Here is a 19,897-nt window from a genome sequence, read left to right on the forward strand (position 1 = left end):
TGAAACTCCACCTAAGAGGCAGGTTTCTGCCAAGGCTACCATCCCCAGCACAGCGTGGGCATCCTGCCAGACTGATGACATAATCGTGCTCTGATGAGTCCTATGTGCCAGGCCCTGGGTGTGCCCCTCACCTTGGAGCAGCCACATGGGCAGCCGGGGTACTGGTTGACTCTGCCTCTTTTTATTGAGCCTGTGGTTTATGTCAGTCCTGCAAGCCCCTGGTGACAGGGCACTGCCTCCTGGTGATTTCCTGTCTGCCCGGGAGAGACTGTGAGCATCTCCCCCCCACAGTTGGATGGTAGCCTCAGCAAGGAGGGACCTTCTGATCTCTCCAGGCCAGGGAGGGGTCCAGGCCTGCCACCAAGAGTTGGACCTCAAAGAACAGGCATTCATAGGCTGGGGGGGAAAGAGAGGGAAAGGCCTAGAGGCCAGGGGAGAAGTCCTGGAAGCAGGCTAGAGGCACGGTGTTTCTGGAATCAGGACAGCACCCAGGGTGAGAACTGTGAGAGGTCGTGGTGTCTCCACCCGCCCTGCTCCTGCCAGTGAAACTCCTGGGAGGGCAAAGTGCATGCTCATGTTGGGCTCTGAGGCCTTACGTGTTGTGGGGGGTGAGGGGCTCAATGACAATCAAAATTGGCATTGGCCCAATTGTCTTCATTTACTTGTATTGTTAAGTAATGTAAGATTTACAGTAAAGCTGCAATAATAGTACAGAAAGTTCTGTGTACTCTTCCCTCAGCTGCCCCAATGCCTGCATCTTCCATGGTACAACTCTTGAAATCAGGAAACACTGATACTGTGCTATCAAGTACTCTATAAACCTTACTTCAGTTTTGCTAATTTCCTCACTGATGTCCTTTTTCTGGTCCAGGATCCTGGCCAGGATCCCACACATGGCACTTAGTTGTCATATCTCCTTCATCTCCTTTAATCTGGGACAACCTGGGTCCTTACCTTGCCACTTCTGAAGAGTATTGATTAGTTGTTGTTGTTTTTTCTTTTTTTTTTTTTTTTTGCTTTTGAAAAATTTATTTTTCCATAAGTTATTGGGGTACAGGTGGTATTTGGTTACATGTGTAAGTTCTTTAGTGGTGATTTGTAAGATTTTGGTGCACTCATCATCCTTGTATACACTGTACCGTATTTGTAATCATGTATATATATATCTCTCACAGTTTCTTTATCCACCCATTGATTGATGGGCATTTGGGTTGGTTCTACAATTTTGCAATTGTGAATTGTGCTGCTATAAACATGTGTGTGCAAGTATCTTTCTTGAATAATGACTTCTTTTCCTCTGGGTAGATACCTAGTAGTGGGGTTGCTAGATCAAATGGTATTCTACTTTTAGTTCTTTAAGGAAACTCCACACTGTTTTCCATAGTGGATGTACTAGTTTACATTCCCACCAGAAGGGTAGAAGTATTCCCTGTTCACCACATCCACACCAACATCTGTTGTTTTTTGATTTTTTTGATTATGGCCATTCTTGCAGGAGTGAGGTGGTATCACATTGTGGTTTTGATTTGCATTTCCCTGATCATTAGTGATGTTGAGCATTTTTTCATGTCTGTTCCCCATTTGTGTATCTTCTTTTGAGAATTGTCTGTTCATGTCCTTGGCCCACTTTTTGATGGCATTTTTTGTTTTTTTCTTACTGATTTGTTTGACTTCATTGTAGATTCTGAATATTAGTCCTTTGTCAGATGTATAGATTGTGAAGATTTTCTCCCACTCTGTGGGTTATCTGTTTACTCTGCTGTCTGTTCCTTTTGCTGTGCAAAAGCTCTGTAGTTTAATTAGGTCCCAGCTATCTATCTTTGTTTGTATTGCATTTGCTCTTGGGTTCTTGGTCATGAAATCCTTGCCTAAGCCAGTATCTAGAAGGGTTTTTCCAATGTTATCTTCTAGAATTTTTGTAGTTTCAGGTCTTCAGTTTAAGTCCTTAATCCATCTTGAGTTGAGTTTTGTATAAGGTGAGAGACGAGGATCCAGTTTCAATCTCCTACATGTGAGTAGCCAATTATCCCAGCACCATTTGTTGAAAAGGATGTCCTTTCCCCATATTATGTTTTTGTTTGCTTTGTCCAAGATCAGTTGGCTGTTAAGTATTTGGGTTTATTTCTGGGTTCTCTATTCTGTTCCATTGATCTATGTGCCTGTTTTTATACCAGTACCATGCTGTTTTGGTAACTATGGCCTTAGAGTATAGTTTGAAATCAGGTAGTGTCATGCCTCCAGATTTTTTTTTTTTTTTTTTTTTTTTTTTGCTTAGTCTTGCTTTGGCTATGCTGGCTCTTTTTTGGTTCTATGAATTGTAGAATTGTTTTTTCTGATTCTGTGAAGAATGATGGTGGTATTCTGATGGGGATTGCATTTAATTTGTAGATTGCTTTTGGCAGTATGGTTATTTTCACAATATTGATTCTACCCATCCATGAGCATGGGATTTGTTTCCATTTGTTTGTGTCGTCTGATTTCTTTCAGTAGTGTTTTGTAGTTTTCCTTGTAGAGGTCTTTCAACTCCTTTGTTATATTCCTAAGTATATTATTATTATTATTATTATTATTATTATTTGCAGCTATCATGAAAGGGGTTGAGCTCTTGATTTGATTCTCTGCTTGGTTGCTGTTGGTATATAGAAAAGCTAGTGATTTGTGTACATTAATCTTGTATCCAGAAACTTTTGCTGAATTCTTTATCAGTTCTAGGAGCTTTCTGGAAGAGTCTTTAGGGTTTTCAAGTTAAACGATCTTATCGTCAGCAAACAGTGACAGTTTGACTTCCTCTTTACTGATTTGCATGCCCTGTATTTCTTTCTCTTGTCTGATTTCTCTGGCTAGGACTTCCAGTACTATGTGGAAGAGGAGTGGTGAGAGTGGGCATCCTTGTCTTGTTCCAGTTCTCAGAGGGAATGCTTTCAACTTTTCCCCATTTGGTATTATGTTGGCTGTGGGTGTGTCATAGATGGCTTTTATTACATTAAGGTATGTCCCTTGTATGCCGATTTTGCTGAGAGTTTTGACCATAAAGGGATGCTGGATTTTGTCGAATGCTTTTTCTGCATCTATTGAAATGATCATGTGATTTTTGTTTTAAATTCTGTTTATGTGGTGTATCACATTTATTGACTTGCGTATGTTAAACCATCCTTGCATCTCTGGTATGAAACCCACTTGATCATGGTGGATTATCTTTTTGGTATGTTGTTGGATTCAGTTAGCTAGTATTTTGTTAAGGATTTTAGCATCTATGTTCATCAAAGATATCAGTCTGTAGTTTTCTTTTTTGGTTATGTCCTTTCGTGATTTTGATATTAGGGTGATGCTGGCTTCACAGAATGAATTAGGGAGGGTTCCTTTGTTCTCTATCATGTGGAATGATGTCAAAAGGATTGATATCAATTCTTCCTTGAATGTCTGGTAGAATTCTGCTGTGAATCCATCTGTTCTTGGACTTTTTTTGTCAGTAATTTTTAAATTACTGTTTCAATCTTGCAGCTTGTTATTGATCTGTTTAGTGTACTAATTCTTCCTGATTTAAGCTAGGAGGGTTGTATTTTTCTAGGAATTTATCCATCTCATCTAAGTTTTCTAGTTTTTAATGCATAAAGGTGTTCCTAATAGCCTTGAATGATCTTTTGTATTTCAGTGGTGTCAGTTGTAATATCTCCTGTTTCGTTTCTTAGTGAGGTTATTTGGATTTTCTCTCTTCTTTCCTTGGTTAATCTTGCTAATGGTCTATTAATTTTATTTACCTTTTCAAATAACCAGCTTTTTATTTCATTTATCTTTTATGGGTTTTTTGTTTGTTTGTTTCAATTTCATTTAGCTCTGCTCTGATCTCGGTTATTTCCTTTCTTCTGCTGGGTTTGGGTATGGCTTGTTCTTGTTTCTCTAGTTCCTTGAGGTACGACCTTAGATTGTCTGTTTGTGCTCTTTCAGACTTTTTGATGTAGGTGTTTAGGGCTATGAACTTTCCTCTTAACGCTGCCTTTGCTATATACCAGAGGTTTTGATGAGTCATGTCATTATTGTCATTCAGTTTGAAGAATTTTTAAATTTCCATCTTGATTTTATTTTTGACTCAATGCTTTCAGAAGCAGGTTATTTAATTTCCATGTATTTGAATGGTTTTGAAAGTTCCTTTTGGAGTTGATTTCCAGTTTTATTCTACTGTGGTCTGAGAGAGTGCTTGATATAATTTCAATTTTCTTAAATTTATCAAGTCTCATTTTATGGCCTATTATATGGTCTATCTTGGAGAAAGTTCCGTGTGCTGTTGAATAGAATGTGTATTCTGTAGTTGTTGGATGAAATGTTCCGTCAATTGTAATATCTCCTGTTTTGTTTCTGTTAAGTCCATTTGTTCCAAGGTATAGTTTAAATCCATTGTTTCTTCATTGACTTTCTGTTACAATGGCCTATCTAGTGCTGTTGGTGGAGTATTGAAGTCCCCCACTATTATTGTGTTGCTGTCTATCTCATTTCTTAGGTCTATTAGTAATTATTTTATAAATTTGGGAGCTCCAGTGTTAGGTACATATACGTTTAGGATTGTGATATTTTTCTGTTGGACAAGGCCTTTTACCATTATATACTGTCTCTCTTTATCTCTTTTAACTGATGTTACTTTAAAGTTTGTTTGATATAAGAACAGCTGCCCCTGCTCACTTTTGGTGTCCATTTGCATGAAGTGCCTTTTCCCACCCTTTTACTTTAAGTTTATGTAGTCCTTATGTGTTAGGTGAGTCTCCTGAAGGCAGCAGATAGTTTGTTGGTGAGTTCTTATCCATTCTGTGGTTTTGTGTCTTTAAAGTGGAACATTTAGGCCATTTACATTCAATGTTAGTATTGAAATGTGAGGTACCATTGCATTCATCATGCTCTTTGTTGCCTGTCTACTTTGGTTTTGCTTTTGCTTTTTAACTTGTATTTTTGTTTTATAGGTCCTGTGTGATTTATGCTTTAAAGAGGTTCCATTTTGATGCGTTTCCAGGATTTGTTTCAAGATTTAGAGCTCCTTTGAGCAGTTGTTGTAGTGGTCATTTGGTAATGACAAATTCTGTCAGCATTTGTTTGTCTGAAAATGACTGTATCTTTCCTTCATATATGATACTTAGTTTCACTGGATATAAAATTCTTGGCTGATAATTGTTTTGTTTGAGGAAGCTGAAGATAGTCCTCAGTCCCTTCTAGGTTATAAGGTTTCTGCTGAGAAATCTGCTGCTAATATGATAGCTTTTCCTTTATAGATTACCTGGTGCTTTTGTCTCACAACTCTTAAGAGCCTTTCTTTCATCTTAGCTTTGGATAACCCGATGACAATGTGCCTAGGCAAAGATCTTTTTGTGATGAATTTCCCAGGTGTTCTTTGTGCTTCTTGTATTTGGCTGTCTAGGCCTTTCACAAGTCTGGGAAAGTTTTCCTTGATTATTACTCCAGATATGTTTTCCAGGCTTTTAAAATTCTCTTCTTCCTCAGGTACACCAATTATTCTTAGGCTTGGTTGTTTAACATAATCCCAGACTTCTTGGAGGCTTTGCTTATATTTTCTCTTTTTTTTTTTCTTTGTCTTCATTGGATTGGGTTAATAATTCAAAGACCTTGTCTTTGAGCTCTGAATTTCTTTCTTCCACTTGTTAAATTCTATTGCTGAGACTTCCCAGAGCATTTCACATTTCTAAAATTGTGTCCAAAGTTTCCTGAATTTTTGACTGTTTTTTCTTTAAGCTATCTATTTCCATGAATATTTCTCCCTCCACTTGTATCATTTTTTGGACTTCCTTTGCATTGGGCTTCACCTTTTTCTGGTCCCTCCCTGTTTAGCTTAATAACTAATCTCTTAAATTCTTTTTCAGGTGAATCAGGGATTTCTTCTTGGTTTGGATCCATTGTTGGTGAACTAGCGTGATTTTGGGGGGTGATGAAGAGCCTTGTTTTGTCATATTACCAGGGCTGGTTTTTTGGTTCCTTCTCGTTTGGGTAGACTCTGTCAGAGGGAAGGTCTAGGGCTAAAGGCTGTTGTTCAGATTCTTTTGTTCTACAAGGTGTTCCCTTGATGCAGTACTCTTCCCCTTTTCCTATGGATGTGGCTTCCTGTGAGCCGAACTGCAGTGATTGTTGTCTCTCTTCTGGATCCAGCCACCCAGCGAATTTACCTGGCTCCAGGCTGGTACTCCGGATTGTCTGCACAGAGTCCTGTGATGTGGACCATCTATGGGTCTCTCAGCCATGGATACCAGTGCCTGTTCTGGTGGAGGTGGCAGAGGGTGCAGTGGACTCTGTGAGGGTCCTTAGCTTTGGTGGTTTAATGGTCTATTTTTTGTGCTGGTTGGCCCCCTGCCAGGAGGTGGCACTTTCCAGAAAGCAACAGCTGTAGTAGTATGGAGATGGACCAGTGGTGGGTGGAGCCCTAGAACTCCCAAGATTATATGCCCTTTGTCTTCCACTAGAGTGGATAGGGAAGGACCATCAGATGGGGACAGGGCTAGGCATGTCTGAGCTCAGACTCTCCTTGGATGAGTTTTGCTGTGGCTGCCGTGAGGGGTGGAGGTGAGATTCCCAAGTTACCAGAGTTGTGCACCTAGGAAGATTATGGCTGCCTCTGCTGAGTCATGCAGATTGTCAGGGAAATGGGGGAAAGTTGGCAATCACAGGCCTCACCCAGCTCCCACACAAACCAAATGGCCGGTTCCACTCCCACTGTGTCCCTCGCAACAGCCCCAAGTCTGTTTCCAGGCAGAGGGCAGGATGGGTTTGAAAACTTGCCCAAGGCTATCCTCCTCCCAAAGCAAGAGAAAAGGGATTTAGTTCTTCCCCTGCCTGTAAAGTCTGCACACTCAATTTGTGACCTCTCCTGAGTTCTGGCCAGGTCTTCTGAGTTCTGGCCAGGAGGCATCTCTCCCCATTCAAATTGTTACAAAGTTCAGCTAGAGAAGTCCTTCTCCCTGTGGAGTTTTACCCCCTGCTCCTCTGGCCACCCTCCTGATGAATCCCTGTGGTGCCAGGCAGGATTGGGCTGCTTGGGGACCCAGTGAGCTCCCAGGGCCTTTCTGCTGCTTCCTCTACCCCCGTATTTTGCTCAGCTCTCCAACTTGACTCAGCTCCAGGTGAAGTTGGAAACTTCTCCTGCAAACAGACCTTTAGCTTCTCCAGTGGAGGGATGTGTTTGGAAGAGGAGGGTCTCCCTTTCCTAATTCCTCACTTGGGGCACTCACAGTATTTGGGGTGTCTCCCAGGTCCTGCAAGAGTAGTCTGCTTCCTTCAGAGGGTCTGTGGGTCCTCTCAGGATTGCTGGTCTGTTCTTGTGGTTGATCTGTAGCTAAAATTCACAATGCAAGCCTTCGCATCTGCTCTGTCTGGAGCTGCAATCCAGTCCTGCCTTCCATCTGCCATGATCCCGTCTGCCTTCTGATTAGTTATTTTTCTACGATGTCTTTTAATTTGGTCTTGTCTGATGTTTCCTCATGGTAACTTCATTTATTTTTAATTCAGGAGTAATCCTATTCATTATTGAAAATTGAGAAAGTTCAGAAATAAATATAATCCATATGTGTGCACATACTCGTATATGTGTACACACCTATTTAATGGGGTTATTCTGTACCTGCTGTTCTGTACTTGGTTTTCCCTTAAATAAGCATTCCTAGCATGAAACTAGAATCACATGGGCCTTATATCTGGGGTGAGGAATGGGGAGGTAGATGGGAGAGAGGGAGAATGTTGAGGTGGGTGGGTGATTCTGATCCCATTGAACAGAAGACGTGCTGGCTGGAGAGACGAGTGCAGAAACAGCCTAGCACAGGCCCCTCTTCTGCTTTGGTCTTCTGGGGGTGCAGCTGCTGCTGCCCACTGGGGCTGATCCCAGAGCACCAGGCCTTGGGGGCCCAGCAAATTCTGTCTCAGCGCCTAAGACCTCACGAACAGGCCTGTTTTTCTAAGGGTGTTAGTACAGAGAGTGAGTTGTAAAATCAGGCCATCAAAGGGACAAAGAACTCAAAATCAAATAATGGAATTCTGATGCTGTCCACGGTGGGGGCAGCCCAGGGAGGACCTTTCCTTCCAGCTGCTGCTGACGAGATACCCCAAGGACCTGAGAGCAGACCCGTGCTACAGACTTTCCATATGAACAAGAGGCCAGATGTGCCAGGAAAGCATAGTCAGATGCGCTCACACAAAGCCCTGGCTCCTCTCTCAACTTCCCTAGACCCTGAGCCACCCTGCTGGCCAGGCCAGGTCCCCTATTTCTTGGTGATGACAGACAGGGATGGGCCAGGCCCTGGGGAGTCTGCAGTTTCTCTTCTACCTCTGCTCTCCTGAGCTTGCTCTCATGGATAATTGCCTAAAATGTTTATTTTCAAGTCTTTGCCAGTTCACATTTTAAAACTTATTTTGTAGTAATTATAGATTCATAGGAAGTTGCAAAGATAATTCAGAGAGGCCTCCTGTCCCCGTCCGCAGCTTCCCCCAGTAGCTGCATCCTTCCTAATGGTAGTACAGTATCAGAGCCCAAAAACTGCCTTTGGTACTTTGGGGCTCCACTTTTCTCACATATGTAGATTCAGGGAATCACCACTGCCTCAAGGTACAGGGCTGCCACTCACCCCAAAGAGCTCCCTCGTGCTACCCTTTCAGAGTGCACCCCCTACGCTGCCCTCCCTCAACCCCTCCTGAACAAACCCCTGAAAACCACCAATTTCATTCCTACGATGTTGTTATTTCCAGAAAGTTATATAAATAAATGGAACCACACAGTACACGGGTCTTTGAGGTTGGCGTCTTCCACTCAGCCTAATGCTCTTGAGCACCATCCAAGCTGTGGCCTATGTCAATAGCTCCTTCCTTCTTGCTCCTGAGTAGCGTTCCGTGGTCTGGCTTTGCCGTCATTTGTTTAACCATCCGCCTATTGAGAAACAGTTTGCCTGTTTCCAGTTCTTGGCTGTTCCAAATAAAGCTGCTGTGAAAACTTGTGTGCAGGCTTTTGTGTGGGGGGCATGCTCAGTTCTCCAGGAAAATGCCCCTGTATGATTGCTGGGTGGTGTAGTTAAGTATTAAGAAACCCCGACAAACAATTTTCCAGAGTGGCTGGGGAGTAACTTCTGCGTTTTACGTCCCCACTAGTGACTGCTGAAACTTCATCAGTAAAGTTCGTGTTTTATGTAGTTTACTGGTGAATTTAGATTTCTTAAAGACAATATTAATTTTGAAACATAATCTGCAAGTGCAAAAAAGGCTTGAATGGATGAATTTTAAGATGAGAACTCTCTCCTTCATGCAGCAAGTGTGTGTGCCTTGGGGGAGCCTGGGGTGGGTGCGGCTCACACCCCTGCCCAGCTCTGGGGCCAGCTGTCTGTGGGTGCTGGGGACTGACCATGCCATTACCTGTTTGATGGAGGTGACTCATCGGCTTTTTTATAAGCTTAAGGGTGGAAGCTGCAAGCTCACCCAGGTGACTGTGAACAAGGACATGCTTTATGAATATGACTCCAATAAATTCTTTTAACTGTCAACCTTGTCACTAGTTGACTGACGAGATTTTTGACGAGTTTAAAACAAACAGCTACGATTTCTAGAGGTTCCGAAAGTTAAAAGGGGAGACCATGCAAACTCTTTGTTTGATGTTGGATGTTTTCCTTTTAGCTGCTTAACTCACCAGCATGTCAGTCAGAGGGAAATCCTCTGAGCCCTTAGAAGTTCATCCTGAGCTCTTCCAGCTCAGCAAGTGTATTGTATGTCTCACCCAAATGGCCAGTATCACTTCCGTTCCAACCTGCTGCTGCTTCTACTCTGTTTATATGGAAGAGCCTGTTTGAAACTCACGGAAGCCAGGGGCCCCCTGGGAATCCCCTAGGGCCAACTCCGTGTGCACTGAAAGTGACTAGGTGGGGCTGGGAGAAGAAATCAGGACTCCTCTTAGGCCTGACCTTAGGGCAGGAATCTTCCTCTTCCTTCTAACTGTGCCTTAGAAGTTGAGTTTTCCAAGAGGAAAAATCATCTCCCTTGCTTTCCTCTGCTCCCCTGTCAGTTCTCTGTAATTCCAGGAGCAGCAAAGTTAATTCAGTTTACCCCAGTTTATTTTATAATTCTCTTTTCACGCTTTAGCCTTTTTGTCTCTGCCCCTCCCTTCACTCTCCTCACTGCCACATGGCCTCTCCCTATCCTTGGTCCAGCTCCCACAGGGCAGCACCCTTCTCTTCTGTTCTCCTGCAGGACATGGGAGCCACCAACCACTGTGCCCACGGGACCATGGGGTCCCGTTGGAATAATGGCCAAGGATGTCCCCTGGAAGACAAGGACGGGAGGACACGAGGAAAGGGAAGGCCTTGGGCTGGGAAAGAGCAAGGCCTCCCAGGAGAGCAGATGAGAAGGGCCATGGGGCAGGAGTTGGATGTGAACCTCCCCACACTGCCTGTGGCCACCTTGGCCTTCCTGCCCGTTGGCCAGGCCCAGGCCCTACTCTGGGAGGCCACGGTGTATCCAGGTTCAGTAAAATAGAGTCAGTCAGGATGGGGCCTAAAGTCTGGCTCTGCTTCTTCATTGCTGTGAGACCCTGGGCAGGTTACTTAATCACTCTGAGCCGCAGTTTCGTCAACAATGGAAAGAGTAACAATAAAGAGAAACGAGGATCCTGTAAGACAGCTGTGGGGTTTGAATGTGGACTTCACAGGAAGTATCAGGACATGGTGAGTGAGTGCTCCATAATGCCAGCCCATACTACTTTATCGTTGGCGGTCATCGGACCTCTTACTAGAAAGCGCATTGTAAGACAAGTCACAATTGTAAGTCAACACGTGTTTATTGAAACACTACTGCCGCTCTAGCCCCATGCTCTGCTCTTAGGGGCAGACAAAAATAAGACAGCCATTGAGGGGTAAGGTAAGGCATGAGCCTGTCTTAAAGGAGTGGTGCAACTATCACACTGAAGATGCAACGGGCACTCCAGGACAGGAGACAGGTGAAAAGCAAGGGCTGCACAGCCAGCCACAGCTGCCCAGCGGCCCTGGGAGCCAGGTGGTGTTGGGACAAGCTGACTCAAGGAGGATCTTGACATTCTTGAAGGGCTTGGATTGATGGGTGACGCATTTTCTTGTTCAGATTAGGGCTGCCTAGGACCAGGAAGTTAACAAATACATAAAGTCAGAGTACAAGGAAGACTTAAATCCCCCACTTAAATCCCAAGTATTCATTCAAGCTGAGCACCTACTCTCTGCCAAGCACTGACGATACAAAAACAAACAAGACAGACATGGCCCCTGCCTATGGAGCCTGATGCGTAATGAAGGCGATGGAGAACAGCCAAGCAAATCTGTAAAGGTGCTATGCCTGTCATGGTCTGGTGGGAAACAGAAACCATGATAGGTGCTTCACACGGAGGGTATTCAATACAGGGACTTGTTGACACAGTCTGGAAGACTGGATGAAGAGAAAGGGGCCACTGAACAATCCAGAGAATAATAATAAGCGCTCACAGCGCCTGCCGCCCACCCCCAGAATCAGGGACAGAAGGGCAACGAGGCTGATGCTCAAACCTGTAGATGAAGCTGTCCCTGCCTTGTCAGTGCTCAGACCAGTGTGTGGGTGCTGGGAGACAGTGGTCACCCTAAAGAAGGGCACTGGGACCCTCATTTCTAGCTGTTGCTGCTGATTCTGGAAAGACAATGGCAAGGCCTGGAAAAGGCAGCAGGAAACCCCCACTTGTCTCCTAACATCCCAGCCTCCCTCCAGATCCTCCCTTGCCAGAACCTAGCAAGGACCCAGCCACCGAGGGAGCCCACACCACACAGCAGAGAGACGCTGGGAACCACCTGGCCTGGCCCCGCATCCCTGGCCACTTTGGCCCCTGTCTGAACTTCCAGCCCGGGTCTTTCTCTGGCCGTCCAGCAGGACCATGAGCAGCTGTCCCTGAACCAGTGGCCTCTCTCCGCTCGGCCAAGACAGACAACCAAGCACACTGTCAGAAGGCCAGCCCACCCGGAGGGGTCCACAGAATTGACGGCTGCCCTGAAGGAGCCACCGGCTGCTGGCATGGAGCCTAACAGAGAGGCCCGGGCAGTCTGACCCACTGGACCCAGGGCGAGCCCCAGATAAGGAGCCTTGCCAGTAGAAGTGCTGGCTCTCTCCGCCATTCCCAGGAGCTTTCTCCCTGGAGAACTTTCCCCTGGGCAGGGCAGATCTGTGGGAGTCAGGAGAGGCTCCTAGAGTGTTGTCCAGACTAATAACACTCAGGGCAAAGGGCCCTAGTGGGGAGGAGCTCGAGGACCCTGGCCTTTGCCCCCTCATCTCTTTCCAGCCCCTCCCCTGCCTCGCCCATCCTCTCCAGCCCCTCCCCTGCCTCGCCCATCCCAGCCCCTAGCCTCGGGCCCTCTTGCCTCCTGAAGAGACCAGCCTGTCCCTCAGTCACTACCTAGTCAGACTCCCCCATCTCGGCCAGAATGGATGGCTGCTCAGGCCCCACACAGGGCCCACCCTCATTGGACAGGGCCAACCCTTGTACCACATTCCACAGCACTAGCTCCCCATGGCACCACTTCCTGTCCCCTGGCCACAAGCTGTCTCTAGAAGATACCAGTGGGGTCCCAGAGTACAGCCTCAGTAGGTTCCCCATCCAGAGGGGCCGAATATCATGGGTCTGAGACTCCAGAGTCTTCAGACCTCTTTCAAAGAAGGCTGGATTCTTTGAGCTTTGCTTTTCTACCTCGGCACTATTCACAGATAGCCCCACCAGCCTCCCCCCAGCACGGCCCATCCAGACTCTCTCTCTGCCCCAGTGATGTTGGGGGAGGTATGGAGGGGTATGTGTATTTATTTGAACACCGTCCTCTCTGACAGCACAATTTTTAGTAGTCTGTCCCAGGTACCAGGGCGGTGGGGCATCTCAGGATGAGGAGGGGTACCGGTGGGGTGAGGGAGGAGGCAGGGTGGTGGGAAAAGCCTTCCCGGGGAATCCTGAGGGAAGGTTGCTCCCTACCCTACTGGGAGAATTTCTGGGGCCTGGGAGGTGATGGAGCAGGAAATAAGTGAGGATGAAACAAACACACGTCTGTCCCCATTTGGTTCAGGCTCCTGGCAGGAATGCCAGTCTGTGGCCGGGCCACAGTGGAAGGCCCAGAAAGCAGCAGGCGGTGCCACCTTCATGGGCATCTGTCCCAGGAAGCGGAGGCTGTGAGCAGCTGGTGAGTGGTGTGTCCAGCAGCCCCCTCCTCCTTTCTCAAGTGAGTCAGTGACATGCACCAAGCACTTGCTTTATGCCAGGCTCCGTGCTGTACCCCAGGGACAGAGACCTCAGGGCACAGTCCTGCCTCCAGGAGCTCAGAGTTCCAACAGGAGGCAGGGAAGAGACAAAGAGAGACAATGAAAGTGGAGAGTGACCCTAGGGGAGGTATGCCGGCGGTGGGGGGGGGGCTTGGTAGTCAAGGGTGGCTTCCTGGAGGAGGTGACATGGTCTGGTCCCTGCCTTTCAGGGTCTGGTCATAGATAGACTGGGGGTCAGCTGGGGAGAGCCAAGCAGGCAATCAATCAACTAGGACTAAGTGACCTGGTGCCTAATGAAGGGCAGGTACATTACTAGTCACAAAATGTCTGTGGGCTCCTAAGGAGAAAGGAGAGCATGGGGACTTCCCCTGAGCCTGAGTCCGGGGATCATCAGGCAACTTCCTGGGGGGAACATGGGCAGGAACATGAAGTTACTCAATGTACGGGACCAAACAGGGAGAGTGAGAAAGAGGACACTGGGGCGGGGGGCCAGGGAGCGTGGGGAAGCCCAGCCACGGGGCCGCGGCGGGAGCAGGATGCCTTCCCCTTGCTGCTTTACAGCGTGTCTGTGCTTTCCTAAGGTGCACAGGTAGACAAAAGGGAAAATATGTCCCCCAAATGCTGTGTTTAATTTTGTCCCCTTCCTTTTCTTTAAGAGACAAGAAGGAAAAGCGCTTTAGACTTTGGATGGAAAAGAATGTTCTAATTAGTCAATTTTATATGACATTGTAAATCTGTAAATCTGTACCGTTTGGTCAATAAACAGTGAAGGCAGTCAGTCTGAATGGGCGGACGTGGTGCTGGGGGAGGAGGAAGCAGGAATGGGGATGCCTGGCCCTGACTCAGGGCCCCTCCCGGACTGCGCTTCCTGCCACTCTGGACCCATCCCAGAGAGGTCGGGCCCACTGCCAGCCCCATTCTGTGAGTGCTTATGAGTACCTAGGACCCCCTTATATGACTCGCTCAGCCAGGAGCAGCTGTGGACGCGAGTTCCCACCAGTGCTGGATGGAAGTTCCCGCCAACACTGTTCTCCAGTGGGAGATGAGACCCGGCCCTCCCTAGAGGCCTAAGGGGCCTGGGCTGGCAATTTCCTGCTAGCCTTAAAGCCAGAGAAAAAGAAATTCTCCCTCCATGAGTCAGGACGCAGTGACTCGGGGTTTGGAAGTGTGCTAGGTTAAACTGCAGAGTGTGGAACGTTTGTGCAATGCTACTCGTTTTCAGGGTCCTCTTGGGGTACAGGAGACAGGCCTGCCACACCCCTGCTGGGTAACTGAGGATGCCCCTCTGCCTTTTAGAGCCAGCATCCTCCCATATTCAAAGCACAAAGGAGATAAGGATGGCTGCTCAGAAGGCTTCATGAGGCTGCAGGGCCAGTGACACGGGGGTGGGAGCTGCCTCATGAGCTGTAAGCAGCACCCAGGTGGGCTCTGGGTCTCTGAGCCACCCACAGGGAGACTTGCAGTCAGGTGAGCCCTGCCCAGGAGCACCCAGCACAGCGTGGCTGGGTCCCTGGCCTCCAGCTGTGGCACTTGCGGTAGGAGCATGCGTGTGGAAGACCCTAGCTGGGGTACAGGGCGTTGCAGCCCCACAGAGGTAGGGCACTCCGGGGCTCCTCCCACTCTTCCTGACAACGGGCCTGTCATCTCACCACATTTCCCTTCACCTTCTTCAGCGGCTCCCACTCCCACCCAGGCCCCCACATGGCCCCTCAGGCGCTGGGATGATGCTGCAGGCGCCAGGCTGGGGCCTGTGCTGGGCTGTGGCCTACCCATGGGACAGTGCTGTGAAGTGGTCCAGGGGCGGGCAGGAAGGAAGGCACGCTGGAGCAAAGGCTCCCACAAACTCATCCACAAAAAAAGAGAGATTTCCAGCACACCCTGGTACACTACAGGCGTGTGTGTGTGTAAGTGAAACAAAAGATCCAGGAAACAGTATTTCCCTTTCCTGTACAAAATACACTCCTCTACTTTATATCCTACTCTGCTTAAGTTCTTTTTTTTTTTTTTTTTTTGCGGAGGGGGCAGTGGGGGCAGAGTCTTGCTCATCACCCAGGCTGGAGTGCAGTGGTACAAGTATAGCTCACTGCAGCCTGGAACTCCTGGTCTCAAAGGGTCCTCCCCGCACTCAGCCTCCCAAGTAGCTAGGACTACAGGTGTGCTCGGTTAATTTTTTGAAATGTTTTCTAGAGACAAGATCTCATTTCGTTGCCTAGGCTGGCCTCAAATGCCTAGCCTCAAGCGATCCTCCCACCTCAGCTTCCCAAGGTGGCTGGGGTTACAGGTGTGCGCCATTATGCCCGGTCGGCTCCAGTTCTTAAGGCTGGTTGATAATCCTCTAAATGGAGTCCCAGTTCATGAATGAGTCTCACTCATAGTTTGCCAGTCCCAGGACTGGGGGATGTGGTGGAGGCTCGGGGAGCCTGGCATAAAGGCAGAGGGTGGGTGTCCCGAGTTTGGCCTGGGAGTCATGGGAGTCAATGGAGTGTTTGAAGAGAAGGTGAGGGGTATGAGTGACATGCACAGACTCGAATCCCAGGGACTCCTCGGCAGTGCTGTGAAAGGGCTGCCGCTGGTTGGGACTGGCCTTAACAGAAGGGAAATGCACTATCTCGTGTCGTGCAATCTGGGTCAGCAGCTCCGTTGTGTCATCTGGGATGCAGGCTCCTTTCATCTTTCTCCTCCTCCATTTCGTGGCTTCAGGTTCACCACTGCACAGTAATGGCCAGAGCAAGAAAGGGACCATTGTGCCCTGTGCCCCCTTCTTAGGCACCAGGAAGATTTTCCCTCTGTCTCGTTGGTCAGGACTAAGTCAAGTATGTGTCCCTAGTAGGGAATGTGATGAGCCTGATGGCGTGGGCAGCGACATCCCCTTACCGGTGAGAGCCTGTACCTCTCACCAGTAAGGCCAGTTGGGGAACTCATTCCACAGAAACAGTTTATCATGAGAGAATATATTCTGCTCTCTGCAACAAGGTATTTGCTGCAGCATCATCTGTAACAGGAAAAAGCTAAAAACCCCCATATACCCTGACTAGGGCCTAATTGAGTAAATGAAGTTTTATCAACTTGATGGAAGATAATTTTGACACTGAAAATACAGTGGACCCTCATAACTCCTGGATTCTGTATTTGCAAATTCACCCACTTGCTAAGATGTATTTGTAACCCCCAAATTAATACACTTGGCACTTTCACAGTCACTAACATGCTCAGAGCAGCGAAAAACTTGAGTTGCCAGACACGCACACACATTCCCAGCTGAGGTCAAGCCAGGTGACACTCTGCCTTCCTGTTTGAGTTCTCGTGCTGTAAGGTGTCCTTTGCCAGGTCTCCTTAGTGCTGCGTGTTCAGAACCAAACTCCCAAGGGATGCTACAGTGGCAGGAACATGCGCACATCTGTTTGACAGAGCTGTGACTCTTGAGGTATTTTGTATGGCAACTGCCTGACGGGGTCTGAAGCACAGCCCCAGGATAGGCCTTGTCTTGTTTTTCCTTTTTTTTTTTTTTTTTTGTGAGACAGGGTCTCACTCTGTCACCCAGGCTGGAGTGCAGTGGCACAGTCAAGGCTGTCCACCTCCCGCGCTCAAGTGGCCTTCCCATCTCAGACCCCCAAGAAGCTCGGACTACAGGCATGTGCCACCATGTCTGGGTAATGTTTGTATTTTTTTAGAGACAAGGTTTTGCCATGTTGCCCAGGCTGCTTTTGAACCCTTGGGCTCAAGTGATGCCCACCTTGGCCTCCCAAAGTGCTGGAATTACGGGTGTGAGCCACTGCACCCCGCTGTTTTTTCATTTGAAGGGTGTGCATCAAAGAGCTATTTTAACACCCATGTTCATAGCAGCATTATTCACAATAGCCAAAAGGTGGAAGCAAGTCAAGTGTGTATAAGCAGATGAGTGGATAAACCAGCCGTGACACACATATGCAATGGAATAGTATTCAGCCTTGAAAAAGAAGGACAGTCTGACACATGCTACAACACAGATGAACTTTGAGGACATTATGCTAAGGGAGGAAAGGCAGTCACAAAAGGACAAACACGGCATGATTCCATTCATATCAGGTACCCAGAGTAGACAGAAAGCAGAATGGTGGTTGCCAGGGACTGTGGGGAGGGAAGAATGGGAAGTTGTTATTTAACAGGTGCAGAGTTTCAGATCTGCAAGATGGAAAGCACTCTGGCGATGGATGGTGGTGATGGTTGCGTGACAGTGTGAATGAACATGAATGCCACTGAACTGTACACTGAAAAATGGTTAAGATGGTTGATTTTGTTATATGTGTTTAGCCACAATTTTAAAAAAGAGAGAGAGGTATATAGTAACAAGAGAGCCTGGACTTAAACAGCATGCACTCTGCACACCTGAATGCGAGGGGCAATCGTTTCCTTCATCCTGAAACATCACAGTGGCCTTCGGGGTATCCAGGTTCCCACTGTGGGCAACGCCCGTGTGTGTCCTTTACAGAGCCCATGCCTGCCTGGCCCGTGGTGGGATCAGGAGATCCCAGCTCACTTGTCTGCTGATGACATGAGCCGCACCCATCTTGACTGGGGCCTCTTCCTCTCAGCCTGAGTTTTTGAGGCTTTATGAAGCCTGTGGTCACCTGAGTACCAGGGAAGAAAAGGAGAGGCAAAGCTGTCACGAAAGCTGGACTAACACAAACCTTTCCTGCAAAAGCTGTAAAACTTTTGATAGCAATCTGCACTAAAATAAACATTTTTCATCGTGACCCAGCAAAAAAAAAAAAAAAAAGAAGAGACGCAGTAAGTAAAGGAATTTGGGGCTGGCAGTACGTGAAACCTGCCATGCGGAAGCAACGCCCAGCTATGCAGAAAAACCTGCCACCAGGTACCCACCCCTGGCACTCCTCCCTGCTTCTTAGCTCCTTGTCTGCCCCACCCCAAACCCGCACCTCCCAGCCACAGCCCAGAGCCCCGGCCACACAGACCTGAGACCATACATCTTTTTGACATATCCTTCACCATTCCCAGGGCGTCATTACTCAGGCAGCCTCTGTCTCAGAGCCTCTGTGTGTGATCCCGGCCCCTGCAGCAGCCCCTCTCCTGCCCATGAGGGGCTTCCAGCTGCTCTGTGTGGGTGAGCAGATCCACTCTCCCCAAAGGCTGTCCTTATCTCTTCCCATTCAGAATTCTCTAGTGAGCCTCCAGTGCCCACGCAGCTTTCTTTTCTTTTTAAATTTACTTATTTTTTGTTTTGGGTTATTTTAAATGTGAATATGGTCCTACATTCAAAACTGTCTCCAAGCCAAGAGGTTCTGCTCCCCCGAACCCAAGGCACTGACTGGCTGATTGGGTCTCATTCTGGGAATATTCTGTTCACCTGCAACAAATGCACATATACACAGACACTCACACACTCATGCACACATTTTCTTATTTTTCTGCACAAATCATAGCACACTGGGTACACTAGTCTGTGCCTTTACACATTCTTGGAGCTTGTTCCATTTTGGGATATAGAATTTTCTCTTTTATTTTTTATTTTTTTGAAGATTGCTGAGTGTTTCACTTTGCAGACATAATTGATTTAACTGGTTCCCTCTGAATAAAGGGGTCATTTCCTAGCTTTTCTGTAATCAACAGGCTGCAATAAACAACTTTTATCTTTGTCGTTTTGCTCATGTGCATCATTTGTAGGACAAATTCCATCAAGTGAAATTATTGAGTTGAACAGTATGTGCATTTAATATTTTGATCAATATTGCCAAAATAATAGAGTCATTGATGGCAAAGTTATTTAACCTGGAGGTGGCAATGGACTTCAACTGGGAGGTTGCAGGCGGACATTGGGGGTCTATGAGTTCCCAGATTTGTAGGCAAAAATTGTGTGTGTGTGTGTGTGTGTGTGTGTGTGTGTGTAGGTACATTTTTCTTGGTGACCAAAGCTATAATCAACTCATAAGAAGGGTCTGTGCCCTCTAAATGAGATTTATCTCACCCACCCAGCTGATCTCTCATCCCTCCTTTCCAAAAGTGAATTTCCCATCCTTTAGAGAGGCCTCTCTTGGACATTCCCTCCTCTGTATCTTTCTCATGGAACAACGTCCCTTCCTGCCCTCTGTGCCATTCCAAATGGTTATGGCTACTACAGCCGACATTCACCATGTGCCAGACAGACCCACCAAACCATCACAAGGGCCGGATGATAGAGGGGCCAGCGAGACCCCCCACCTCCTCTATTTGATGGACAGGGACACAGAGGCACAGATAAGCTAAATGGCCTGCCCACCAGGCAGAGCTGGGACTCAAACCCAGGAGGAAAGGTACTGCACGGTGCATGGACTGGAGGTGAGAGTAGAAGCAGAGAGCTGGCCTCAGGCTTTCTCAGCCCTGGCCACCCCGCCTGGGGAACTCTCAACAACGCAGCCTCCCTTGCCTGTTCAAGCAGACTCCCTGGGGCAGGACCCAGACCCTGGGGCTTTCTTGAAGTCCCCAAAGGGTTCTAGGAGTAGTAGGACTTAAGAGTGCCACCTGGAGTGTAGTGTTCCGGTATGTGTGTATTTGAGAAGCTCTTTGCCCCCACACCACATTTTTTGCCAGCTTCTTTTTCTTTTAAAGCAGTTTTCAAAATAATAAGCATCCTCCAAAAGTGACCAAAGAAGTTTTTATTTTAAGTATC

General features: G+C 47.3%; 1 protein-coding gene across 1 annotated transcript in view; it reads left to right on the plus strand.

Moving 5' to 3' along the window:
- The window catches only part of MALL (mal, T cell differentiation protein like), a 33,614-nt gene that overhangs the window by 1,854 nt on the left and 11,863 nt on the right, over window positions 1-19,897 (plus strand). The window lies entirely within an intron of this gene.

The sequence above is a fragment of the Theropithecus gelada genome, chromosome 13 (genome assembly GCF_003255815.1).
Source record: "Theropithecus gelada isolate Dixy chromosome 13, Tgel_1.0, whole genome shotgun sequence".
NCBI classification, from domain to species: Eukaryota; Metazoa; Chordata; class Mammalia; order Primates; family Cercopithecidae; genus Theropithecus; species Theropithecus gelada.